The sequence below is a fragment of the Salmo salar genome, chromosome ssa04, assembly GCF_905237065.1.
Source record: "Salmo salar chromosome ssa04, Ssal_v3.1, whole genome shotgun sequence".
Taxonomy (NCBI): domain Eukaryota; kingdom Metazoa; phylum Chordata; class Actinopteri; order Salmoniformes; family Salmonidae; genus Salmo; species Salmo salar.
This window is the reverse complement of record NC_059445.1, coordinates 20,224,167-20,238,382: the sequence shown is the minus strand read 5'-3', so window position 1 is coordinate 20,238,382 and position 14,216 is coordinate 20,224,167. Positions and strand designations below refer to the sequence as shown.

Below are 14,216 nucleotides of genomic sequence, written 5' to 3'. Positions count from 1 at the left end.
TAGGTACTCCTATGTCGATATTCCATAAAAGATCTGCCATTTCCAGCTACAATAGTCATTTACAACATTAACAATGTCTACACTATTTCTGATCAATTTGATATTTTAATGCACAAAAAAATATTTTCTTTCAAAAACAAGGACATTTAAGTGACCCCACACTTTTGAACAGTAGTGTGTGTATATATAAACTCAGCAAAAAAAGAAACGTCCTCTCACTGTCAACTGCGTTTTTCTTCAGCAAACTTAAGATGTGTGAATATTTGTATGAACATAACAAGATTCAACAACTGAGACAAACTGAACAAGTTCCACAGACATGTGACTAACAGAAATGGAATAATGTGTCCCTGAACAAATTAGGGGGTCAAAATCAAAAGTAACAGTATCTGGTGTGGCCACCAGCTGCATTCACCTCTATGGGCTAGGTGTAATCCCGTGGCGCGTTATTCAAATTCCTCAAATGCAAAAACTTCAATTTTTCAAACATATGACTATTTTACACCATTTTAAAGACAAGACTCTCGTTAATCTAACCACACTGTCCGATTTCAAAAAGGCTTTACAACGAAAGCAAAACATTAGATTATGTCAGCAGAGTACCCAGCCAGAAATAATCAGACACCCATTTTTCAAGCTAGCATATAATGTCACATAAATCCAAACCACAGCTAAATGTAGCACTAACCTTTGATCTTCATCAGATGACAACCCTAGGACATTATGTTATACAAAACATGCATGTTTTGTTCAATCAAGTTCATATTTATATCAAAAAACAGCTTTTTACATTAGCATGTGACGTTCAGAACTAGCATACCCCCCGCAAACTTCCGGTGAATTTACTAAATTACTCACGATAAACGTTCACAAAAAGCATAATTATTTTAAGAATTATAGATACAGAACTCCTCTATGCACTCGATATGTCCGATTTTAAAATAGCTTTTCGGTGAAAGCACATTTTGCAATATTCTCAGTAGATAGCCCGGCATCACAGGGCTAGCTATTTAGACACCCAGCAAGTTTAGCACTCATCAAAGTCAGATTTACTATAAGAAAAATGTTATTACCTTTGCTGTCTTCGTCAGAATGCACTCCCAGGACTTCTACTTCAATAACAAATGTTGGTTTGGTTCAAAATAATCCATAGTTATATCCAAACAGCGGCGTTTTGTTTGTGCGTTCAAGACACTATCCGAAAGGGTAAATAAGGGTGACGAGCATGGCGCAATTCGTGACAAAAAAAATCGAAATATTCCATTATCGTACTTCGAAGCATGTCAACCGCTGTTTAAAATCAATTTTTATGCCATTTTTCTCATTAAAAAAGCCATAATATTCCGACCGGGAATCTGCGTTTAGGTAAACAGACGAAAGAAAATAAAGCATTCGGTCGACTCGGCACGCGCCTAAGCCCATAGTACTCTGATCGGCCACTTGCCAAAAGCGATAATGTGTTTCAGCCAGAGGCTGCCTCGATATCGTTCAGCTTTTTCCCGGGCTCTGAGAGCCTATGGGAGCCGTAGGAAGTGTCACGTTATTGCAAAGATCCTCAGTTTTCAATAAAAAGAGCCAAGATGAAACACAATCTGTCAGACAGGCTACTTCCTGCATGGAATCTTCTCAGGTTTTGGCCTGCCATATGAGTTCTGTTATACTCACAGACACCATTCAAACAGTTTTAGAAACTTTAGGGTGTTTTCTATCCAAAGCCAATAATTATATGCATATTCTAGTTACTGGGCAGGAGTGGTAACCAGATTAAATCGGGTACGTTTTTTATCCGGCCGTGTCAATACTGCCCCCTAGCCCTAACAGGTTAAGTACTGCAGTGCATCTCCTCCTCATGGACTGCACCAGATTTGCCAGTTCTTGCTGTGAGATGTTACCCCACTCTTCCACCAAGGCACCTACAAGTTCCCGGACATTTTGGGGGGGAATGTCCCTAGCCCTCACCCTCCGATCCAACAGGTCCCAGACATGCTCAATGGGATTTAAATCCGGGCTCTTCGCTGGCCATGGCATAACACTGACATTCCTGTCTTGCAGGAAATCACGCACAGTACGAGCAATATGGCTGGTGGCATTGTCATGCTGGAGGGTCATGGCAGGATGAGCCTGTAGGAAGGGTACCACATGAGGGAGGAGGATGTCTTCCCTGTAACGCACAGCATTGAGATTGCCTGCAGTGACAACAAGCTCAGTCCGATGAGGCTGTGACACACCGCCCCAGACCATGACGGACCCTCCACCTCCAAATCGATCCGGCTCCAGAGTACAGGCCTCCGTGTCACGCTCATTCCTTCGACGATAAACGCGAATTCGACCATCACCCCTGGTGAGACGAAACCGCGACTCGTCAGTGAAGAGCACTTTTTGCCAGTCCTGTCTGGTCCAGCGACGGTGGGTTTGTGCCCATAGGCAACGTTGCCAGTGATGTCTGGTGAGGACCTTCCTTAAAAACAGGCCTCCAAGCCCTCAGTCCAGCCTCTCTCAGCTTATTTCGGACAGTCTGAGCACTGATGGAGGGATTGTGCTTTCAGCTGTCCGTCCTGTCTCCCTGTAGATCTGTCTTAGGCGTCTCACAGTACGGACATTGCAATTTATTGCCCTGGCCACATCTGCAGTCCTCATGCCTCCTTGCAGCATGCCTAAGGCACGTTCACACAGATGAGCAGGGACCCTGGGCATCTTTCTTTTGGTGTTTTTCAGAGTCAGTAGTAAGGCCTCTTTAGTGTCCTAAGTTTTCATAACTGTGACCTTAATTGCCTACCGTCTGTAAGCTGTTAGTGTCTTAACAACCGTTCCACAGGTGCATGTTCATTAATTGTTTATGGCTCATTGTAACAAGCATGAGAAACGGTGTTTAAACCCTTTACAATGAAGATCTGTGAAGTTATTTGGATTTTTACGAATGATCTTTGAAAGACAGGGCCCTGAAAAAGGGGCGTTTCTTTTTTTGCTGGGTTTATATACACACACACACACACACACACACACACACAGTACCAGTCAAAAGTTTGGACACCTGCTCATTCAAGGGTTTTAATTTTTACTATTTTCTAGCATAATAGTGAAGACATCAAAACTATGAAATAACACATGGAATCATGTAGCAACCAAAAAAGTGTTAAACAAATCAAAATTATATTCTTCAAATTAGCCACCCTTTGCCTTGATGAGAACTTTGCACACTCTTGGCATTCTCTCAACCAGCTTCATGATGAATGCTTTTCCAACAGTCTTGAAGGAGTTCCCACATATGCTGAGCACTTGGCTGCTTTTCCTTCACTCAACTGTCCAACTCATCCCAAACCATCTCAATAGGGTTGAGGTCAGGTGATTGTGGAGGCCAGATCATCTGATGCATCACTCCATCACTCTCCTTCTTGGTCAAATAGCTCTCACAGCCTGGAGGTGTGTTTTGGGTCATTGTCCTGTTGAAAAACAAATGATAGTCCCACTAAGCGAAAACCAGATGGGATGGCGTATCGCTGCAGAATGCTGTGGTAGCCATGCTGGTTAAGTGTGCCTTGAATTCTAAATAAATCACAGACAGTGTCACCAGCAAAGCACCATCACACCACCTCCTCCATGCTTCACGGTGGGAACCACACATGCAGAGATCATCCGTTCACCTACTTTGCGTCTCACAAAGACAGGACGGTTGGAACCAAAAATCTCATTTGGACTCATCAGACCAAAGGACAGATTTCCACCGGTCTAATGTCCATTACTCGTGTTTCTTAGCCCAAGCAAGTCTCTTCTTATTGGTGTCCTTTTAGTAGTGGTTTCTTTGCAGCAATTTGACCATGAAGGTCTGATTCACTCAGTCTCCTCTGAACAGTTGATGTGAGATGTCTGTTAATTTAACCCTGAAGTGTTTATTTGGGCTGCAATTTCTGAGGCTGGTAATTGTAATGAACTTATCCTCTGCAGCAGAGGTAACTCTAGGTCTTCCTTTCCTGTGGTAGTCCTCATGAGAGCCAGGTTCATCATTGCCCTTTATGGTTTTTACAACTGCACTTGAAGAAACTTTCAAAGTTGTTGATGTTTCCGGATTGACTGACCTTCATGTCTTAAAGTAATGATGGACTGTCCTTTCTCTTTGCTTATTTGAGCGGTTCTTGCCATAATATGGACTTGGTCTTTTACCAAATAGGGCTATCTTCTGTATACCATCCCTACCTTGTCACAACAAAACTGATTGGCTCAAATGCATTGAGGAAAGAAACTCCACAAATTAACTTTGAACAAGGCACACCTGTTAATTGACTAGGTGACTACCACATGAAGCTGGTTGAGAGAATGCCAAGAGTGTGCAAAGCTGTCAAAGGCTACTTCGAAGAATATAAAATATTGATTTGCTTAACACTTTTTTTGGTTACTACTTTATTCTGTGTTATGTCATAGTTTTGATGTCTTCCTTATTATTCTACAATGTACCTGGAATGAAAAGGTGTCCAAACTTTTGACTGGTACTATATTTATTTTCTTCAAATTCATGAATTTTTAAACAACAATATAGTTGTTGCATAAGTATTTACCCTCTTTGGTTATGCAAGCCTAAAAATTAGTTCAGAAGTAACATTTGGAAATCACAAGTTATATGGACTCACTTTATGACAGAGGTTGACATGATTTTTGAATGTTTACCCTGTCCTCTGTCCCACAGTCAAGCATTGACTTTCAAGCACAGATTCAACTACAAAGACCAGGGAGCTTTTCGAAAGCCTCAAAGAAGGGAAGGGATTGGTAACAATAATAAATCAGACATTGAATATGTCCTCAAGCATGGTCAGGTTAATAATTTAGGCTGTGGATGATATATTAAATCCTCCAGACACAAAGGTGCAGTCATCCTTCTGAACTGAGCTGCAGGACAGAAAGAAAACTGCTTAGAGACGTCACCATGAGGCCATTGGTGATTTTTAAAACAGCTACAGAGTTTCAATGGCTATGATAGGAGAAAACTGGGGATGGATCAACATTGTAGTGACCACAATAATTACCTAAATAATGAGTGAAAAGTATACAAATATATATATATATATATATAGAGAATAAAAATATTCATAAACCTGCAACAAGGCACTAAAGTAATACTGCAAAGGAATTCACTTTTAGGCCTAATTGCAAAGCCTTATGTTTAGGGCAAATCCAACAACACGTCACTGTGTAATTGTCTCCATATTTTCAAGCATGGTGGTGGCTGCATCATGGTATGGGTATGCTTGACATCGGCAAAGACCAGACACTGGGAGAGGACTTCACCTTTCTGCAGGACAATAACCAAAAACAGTATGCCAAATCTACACGGGAGTTGCTTACTGAGAATACAGTGAATGTTCCTGAGTGGCCAAGTTACATTTTTGACTTAAATCTGCTTAAATCTATGGCAAGACTGAGCTTGATTTAAAAATAAGTAAGAAGAATGGACAAATATTGTACAATACAGGTGTGCAAACCAAAGAAGACCCACAGCTGACTCGGGAATAATTATCTAATCAAGGTATATTAGTGTTTATTATTCATTCATTTTTTTTAAGTATTGTGTAGATCGTTGACCCCAAAAAAAGACAAATCAATTTGAATCCCACGATGTAACACAAAATGTGAAGAAATCCATGATGGGTGTAGACTTTCTACAGCCATTCCCTGTGCAGTCTGGAGTGAGACAGAGCTCACTCTTCTCTCTTATCCTCTTTTCTTATTACCATTGACCAGATCCTGACCAAAACCACATCATACAAATCCAGAAGTATGGAGTGGACCCACTTCTCCCAGCTGGAAAATCTCTAGCAGTGTTTTCCACAAGCACATGGAGTAGCCAGCCAATGAAGTAAATAGCCCAAATTATATTAAATTAAAGGTTACATTTAAAATCAAACAAATTGTGTGATGGGCACTTTTTTTCAAATGACAAAATGGGTCTCTAAAATAAACAGAACAGATGCTCAATTAAATTCTGGCTTGTCAGTAGCTTACCGAATCGGTTTAGAGAGCCGTTCATATGGCTCCCTAATTTGCATACTGGTAGGCATTTTGGCGATTATTTGCAGATAAATTATGAAAACATTCAATGAAGAATCCTCCTCACTACAGGAACAATCGGAGAGAGCGCCAGACTCTGGTCCAAAACATGATAAATGTAAACAGAAATTGTTTAACGTCACTGTCTGGCAAGTCCTGATGGACTTCATATCGACAATACGAACAAGATCTGTTGTTTACTTGTCCAGATGCGATACCATAGACATAACGTTATGAGTTATAAAAAATAAAATGTGCCAGAAAACACTAAGTTAAGTGGATCTCGACTCATCGTTACCACATATGGGACGTGCAAATTCACTCACAGCAACGAGGAAGGAGCATCACGCTCTCCCTCCGTGTAAAGAAATTGGACTACGTCAAAGATGTTCTATTATATTGACAAGATATGAGTGGCCGCTCTAATAATGGAATTACATGTCCTCAACGATGGAAGGCAGGCGAGGTCAGGTGGGACCATTCTAGCCAATGAGAGGGCAGATACGTGTGACCAACAGGCATAATTAAGTTGTTTTTCCTTAAAGTTGCCGCATTGCCATGTGCATCCACTTAGCAGTACATTACGAAACTTCTATTCGATCAAGTAAGCCTCGAATTATATGACACTCATCGATCTCCATACAAAAAAATGGCTCATCTCACGCGGACAGATTTTGGAAGGAGTAAATCCTCTCACTTCGGCTCTGACTGCAACAACAGCGCACGCAACCACACACTCAGGAACCGGAAGGCGGGACAGACAGCAGACTGTCAGTTTCCCTGTCATTGCTTGCTTTGTGATTGACGGGTACCTATCCTATCAATAGAAAACTAGAAGTTGCATATCGTTTATTTTAGCCGGAGAGGGCTCGGGAACTTTTTTCCGACTAGCAAAGTGAAAAGTAGCCTACTTTAATTTAAGTGAAAAAAGGAGCCAGCTGAAAATTATTACCATAATCCGCTGTATACCCGAAAGCCGGTGCAAGTAGAAAACACTGTTCTAGACCAGTGTTTCCCAACCCTGGTCCTCCAGTACCTCCAATAGTACACCCTTTAGTATTTCCCTGGCCAAACACACCTCATTCAGCTCATTTTAGGGCTTGATGATTAGTTCACAAGTTGAATCAGGTGCACTTGTCCAGGGTTTCAATACAAATGTGTACTGTTGGAATACTCAAGGACCAGGGAAACACTGGTCTAGACAACAACCTCTCATTGTGCATTTGTCTAACTCATCCCATTTGGAGGTCTGAGCAGAACTGCCTCAAAACAAATGTCCACCTATAATACAACAGCAATGTCAAATCTGTTCTGTTGTATGGTTTGGAATGTTCCCATGAACCACTTGAAAACAGATGTAGTCTTTCAGCAGTGGTTGTCTCGACTCTGCTGCATCTTCTGGCCGAATAAAATACAGAACAGTAAGTTATACGAGAAGACCGGTTGCCAAAATGTCGCACAACACTTCAAGAGACATTCTCAGAATGCCCAGTTTTGACTCATTATGGTCTTATGTCCCAATGAGGAGGAAGTGGATTGAGTAAGTGCGTCTATTAGAATGAGATCTTTGTCAGCCTATGTGGACAACGCTCTGGCTAGAGGGTCTCGTACACTCTGATCTGCTATGACCCTGTTGGTCATCCATGCCATGAATCTTGCCTAGATGAACAACTGTATAAACGAACACATACTGTATACTCTCGTCTAAATTGGCAACTGGTCTGACCTAGATGGACACATGCACTCCAACCCGCTACATCTAAAGGAAGCTCCTTCCATCTCAACTTTATCCTCCCCTTGCCACATTGCGCCAGGCTGTTGTGAAGCACTCTGACAGTAATTGTTGTGAAAAGGGCTATGTAAGTTAGTCTGTATTTGTTGATTGATGTCCAGCCCCAAAGCATAATGAGGATTTTCTCATCTTCTGTTTCGTTCTTCTTGAACGTCTCAAAATGAACTTGATTGATATCTTTAATGTTAGTGCGATCTTTAAGGAGAATTGTCAAGTGCTCCTAAATGGAAATGTTATTTTCTGAAATAATAATTTGAGTGGTACCGCCAAGCAATTGAGATGCATACGTGCCCATGAAATCCCCGGGTCCAGACAAATCAAAGGACCTTCTTGTGTTCTGTGAATTCACAGGGGTCACACAGTATCCACATTCACAACCAGGGGCAAGAAAACTGCAGCAGACAACTATGGCTCTGTATGCCATTATTTATTTTATTTAGTACTTTTTTTTTTGTTATTTTTTTTTTGTTTTTTTTAGTGGCTTACTTCCATTGGCTTACCATGGCAGTCCTCCATTAGATAATAAACTGAACTATTTATGCTGTTGTACTGGGCGTCATTGTAATCGTTGACCATCAAAACATAGGTGTTGACATCACCTTTTCTGTGTTTATCATGTTTGGCTCAGAAGATATGACGCAAAATACATTTAGTTACGGCGGAATGAAAAACTGCAGTTTTTGCGATAGCTCCGTATCTGAACATATTCAGGGCCCCAAAGTGTACCAAGTTACATGCTTTTATGAAAAAGTGAACATATCACCTAAAGTTCGGCACATATCGATTGGACTATATGACAGAGGCTGTGGGGCCTATAGCCCTGTTCTCCTCAGCATGTGTAACTTTAGATGTGTTAACCAGAATTGGGTCTTGGTCAGTTTCTGGATAGTATGCAATAATTCCCCTGATTATTTAGCTGTCAAAGATGCACTATCATATTCTAACCAGATTCTTGATTTACTCAATGATAACAATGTGATGCATGAAACCATATCGATCTATAAATAGTATATCATGAAGTTATGAGAAGTGTTACCTTACATCCTTACCAATTGTAGACAATGTCAGAAGTGTACAATATAGGGTTGACCGTACCTAACCAGTACCTCTTTCCCCCAACCACTCTCTCAGGTGAAGGACATCTCACTGGAGGCCACAGGAGCTTTGTGAAGCCAGCGGGACACAATACATGGAGCGATGACCAACCAATCACTGTTGATGAGGGGTGTGGAACCTCAACCCAGCATGTTATCATGATAGAGGTTAGTGTAATAGTATTACATTAAAATTATAGTACATCAAATGTGGCCAGTTTATTTCAGAAAGGCTCCCCTCAGCTATTCACTTGCTTACATGTACATCCTTTTTTATCTGCCATAAGGGAGCTTGTAAGACTTCCCAATGACATTGTTATACAATTCAACTGGACACCGGTAATAATAACATCCTCACTTCTTGTGTCAGGCTGCAGATATAGAGGCTGCAGGTCCTGGGGTCAAGCAGGAGAGGTCTGTAGGAGAGGAGGACCCACGTCACAGCAGTGACATCCAGACTGCAGCGCCCCCTGAAGCCACGGAGGACCTCGCTGCCACGCCCCAGCCCAGGACCCGACGAAGCATCATGGAGGTCAGTGGAACGCCGAACGCCGTCCTCAAGTCCGAGACAGACACTGAGACTTTAACTGTAACACACAGCCTCTTACACACAGGATCTGATGACAGATCAGACCCAGAGAGACTTTGTCTGAGGAGACTGGGCTCTCCTCCTGCTCCTGGCTCAGAGTATTTACCGGTATTTCACCAGAGGACTGTTCATTCCCGTGGTGATGGTGACTCGTTAGACACTGGAGGCAATGATCCGTCTTGTTCTTACGCTACAGAGATGGATCCTGGCAACATATCCTTGGGTTTAGATGCCCAGACTGATCTGTCTAGAGGGGACTGGAACCAGTACAGTAGTAGTATACACTCTGAAGGGTGCCTAGATAAGAAAGGGGAGGATCTGGTTGTAGATGATGTGACTGTGAAAGAGGAGGGTGACGCTCCTCTGACATGGAATGCCGACAAGACTCACTTAGGAGAAGGACACTCGCAGGGCAACACCAGTGACTTTTTAGACTACAGGGAAAGCTTAGAGACAAATCTAAATGTCCCAACCCACTCCTCTTTACATGCGTTCAGGGATCGTGACCCAGGGTCCACGTCAATGGGGCCTTCAGATTCACACGTCCACGTCCTTTTCGATCAGGTATTGAACTCAAACAACAGGGCTAGAGTCCAGGCTCAGGGAGGGGGAGCCACATCAGGCAATAGTAAAGAGAAACGGTTCCTCTGCATGTTCTGTAACAAAAGCTTCAGCTGCTCCCAGAATGTGGAGATTCACCAGAGGGTCCACACAGGGGAGAAGCCCTTCAGCTGTACCCAGTGTAACATGCGCTTCACCCAGGCTGGCACCCTGAAGAGGCATCAGAGGGTCCACACAGGGGAGAAACCCTTCAGCTGTACCCAGTGTCACATGCGCTTCACCCAGGCTGGTCACCTGAAGAGGCACCAGAGGGTCCACACGGGAGAGAAGCCGTTCGCCTGTACGCACTGCAGGAAGAGGTTCTCAGAGAGAAGATGCCTCAGGATACACCAGCAGAAAAACCATTCCACTCTATAACAAAGTAACCATTCCACTCGATAGCTTCTGAGGCTTAGATGAAACCCTGCATTAAAGATACTCAGCGAGATGACGTAGATGCAAAAAGTAAACAGGGCGGTCAATTTCCATAACAACTAAGAGCGTTGAAGTGCAAGGCCCAGACATTGTAGGATATATAAGCCTAAAAAGTATATTACATAGTGTTTGTACTGTATAGGCCAGTGTTTACCAACTTCAGTCCTCAAGTCCCCCAAAAGTACACATTTTCGTTGTAGTCCTGGACAAACACACCTCATTGTCCAGTGCTACAATAAAAATGTGTTCTGTTGGGGGACTTGAGGACTGGAGTTGGGAAACACCGTTGTAGGATATGATGTTCATAAATGCCTATTTTATTACTTCCATTCAACTACTATATTTCCCCCAAGATCATTTTCTCATTAAAAGTCAGTTTTTCAGTTGAGACGTGTGGTTTTCATATGGTGTGTTTAAAACTTGTTTATGTTCAATAAACAGCTAAATGGGACTTTTCATTCTAAGACTTTCATTGAGACTCTCTTTAGTATACATCACATCTGATCTCACCCTATTCTGCGTACACCCAACAGTGCTTTATAACCAATATACCTACACTTACCCACACACCTACTGTACACATCAAAATAGTCAGGTTTGTCTTATCTTTACCCACAACATATATGTATGTCCACCATGATGGGTTTAACAACAATGAAGTCATTCTGTAACTACAGTATAGGACTCAAATGTAGTGGGGATGGGTAAACACTCCATGTTGAAAGTGTGTTTATTATCTGTGTGTACGTACCTGAGGGAGTATGTCTGTGTAATCTGTATCACCTGTCTCTTCCAGGAGGAGGAGGGTCCAGAGGTTCTGCTGTTGAAGGATGAGGGGTGTGAGGAGGGTCTGGGGAACCCTGAGAGGACCATGGTCATGGAGGACAACCAAACTACACCACCTCCTGAACCCACAGAGGAACCAGCTGAGCAGCACAGGACCACACACAGTCTCACTGAGGTGAGTCCACTGTAAACTACTGTCTGAATGATATTAGGTCAGGGTCTCTATCCACAAAGCCTCTCAGAGTAGAAGTGCTGATCTAGGATCAGTTTTGCATTTTAGATCAATGACTCTTTGTAGCTACGGGCCCAGGTCTTGATTAAATTTGTCTTAATTGTGGGACCATGCCTTTTGAATGATCAAACCATTAAAGAGTGTCAAGTAATCAAATATCATGTTTGCATAGTACTCATATCAATACACCAGAAGATGCTCCATAGCAGGGTGCTCATATCAGATGTCTTGATCCAACATCCTCTCACTCTGTATCTCTTACAGTCAGTAGACATGGAGGATGAGAAGCCTGATCTGCTGCTGGTCAAAGAGGAGACGATAGAAGATGAACCAGAGAGCATTGACCTGCAGAGTGGACTAAAGATGGGGGAGCAAGGTAAGAGAGAAATACATATAGCCTACATATAGTAATAGATCTTCAATGGGAATAGTGATGCACCTGGCTATTCTTTCTTAAATCAATACAACTTATGTTTACATACAAAACCACACATAATGTATGAACTTGACCAGGTAATTGACAATAAATACTCCATATGTAGATTTCTCTGCCATGTTTATAAAATATATTTTGTAACCTTCCTGCAGGTGGTTGGCTGGGGGCTAACAGAGGAGACTGGGGAGCCATCTTGGATTCCCAGACCCAGACTGGTGCAGCCAAAGGTCCAGGGGACGACATCACTGAGCAGGCCAGGACCAGAGGTGACATAGTGGAGATCAGTGGATGGGACAGCGTCCTCAACTCTGGGCTGGGGAACAACACTGTTAACCACAACCAGAAACAGACAGTAGAACACAAAACAACCAAACTTAGTCTCCCAGACAACAGACTAGCTGAGAACAGGGCGAGGTGTAGATTTGGTCTGCAGGGACGGGGGGGGGGTGTCAGTATGAGAACAGACACAGACTCTGCTAGCGATGCTCCGTCCTGCTCCTATAGTTGTGATTCAGAGAGACTGATGGCACCTCAGGTTAACCACCCAACAGATGCTGCCTTCAGCCTGTTTTATATAGGATCTATTAACTGGAACATGGACCCTGAGACAACACAGACACTCCCTGGCCTTCGTTCTCCTCACACTCTCCTTATGTTAAACCAGAACTCAGACAATGCCAGTGCCACAACACTAAATGGCTACACAAGCCCATTGACAAATGACAGTAGTAGTAACGCTATCAGGTGATCCGGTGTCGAAGAGAAGCACTTCCAGTGTTCGTTCTGGGGGAAAGCCTGGAGATCCACCAGAGGATGCACACGGGAGAAATAATTTGGGTATGACCTGTGCCAGGCCAGATTCTCCCACTCCTCCAACCTGAAGTGGCACCAGAGGGTCTACACATGGGAGAAACCCTTCAGCTGCCCCCAGTGTGAGAAGAGGTTCTCCCGTCAGGACCAGCTGAAGATGCACCTGAAGGTCCATACAGGAGAGAAATGCTGTTCACCTGTAATCACTGCGGGAAGAGGTTCTCAGAAAGGAGCTACCTCAGGATACACCAGCAGAAAATGCACACGGCCCATGTACATGTAATGTAGTACTAGTTAGTTTGTAGTGGATGTATAGGGAACTGGATGAGGTGAATTGAGTTAAGAATGAGGATGATGAGACGGAGTAGATGGTTGGTGTCATGTTTACATGTTGAACCTTTTCCAGAGTATTCGAAAATACATTTTATCAAAAGGGAGGGTACCAAATTAAGAGAAAATGTAAAGTGTTACCATAGTGAGAAAGTTATTCTACTAGTCACGTGTCCTTTTGTGCAATAGATGTGACTGTAATGCCATTTTTGTATCATTCCAATGGCTCCATATTGTTAGGTACTTGAATCACAGTGTTAGAGATGGGCTTGACTGTGATTAACATTTTATAATATTGTGTCATGTTTCTGTGTGTACAGCAAAGTTTCTTATATAAACCTTCATATGCTCTTCTGTACAATTTATGTTTGCAGTCTGCAGTCCATGAAGACCTGCTGATATCCAGTGTTACTGGTGGGAGAGAGTGGACCTCTGAAGCGGCTGGTCACAAACCCTGGCCCCGGATCAGGACCCGTCACTGTTGCTTCCTGAATCGGAACCAGGACCCAACTGCAAGAGACGGAGACTCCACCACCACACAGAACACAACCAGTGGACAGGTGGACTGAACAACCCCAGTCCTGGTGGTCATCAGAGAGACAGAGGGTCCAGTCAGGGATCCAGTCTGCAGCCCAGACCCTTCTCTTCACAGTATCAGTGCAGGGATGAAGCAGGGCCTGGGGCTGATAGGAACAGGAGGGTCTGTCTCTATGATAAACACCACAGTATCCATGATGAACAGTGCAGGTCTTCCTGGGCTTCAGCCTTCACAGAGAATGGTGGGAGACCCCCTTGGTGTTAGTCTATCAGCAAATCTGTCTTCTCCTTCAATGTCTGGTGACTGGGTTCATAGAAAGCCTGGACCTGGGTCTAGCCTTCCTCAGCTACCTCATAGTTACCCCACAAATACAGACAGGGTCAGGATGGACGTTCACCACAAGAAGCACCTAGCTTATAACACAGCACACAATCCCAACAACACCCAAACAATGACTAGAGGTCAAGGAGGGAGCTCAAAGACTAACCACCTGAGGCTGGCTCCTGCTTCTACCTCCTCTGTCATTGAGTCACAATGT

The 14,216-nt window shown here is 43.2% G+C and overlaps 1 pseudogene; it reads left to right on the top strand.

Annotated features, from left to right (window-relative positions):
- LOC106602609 (uncharacterized) overlaps nucleotides 1–14,216 on the top strand; it is a 79,777-nt pseudogene that overhangs the window by 5,121 nt on the left and 60,440 nt on the right.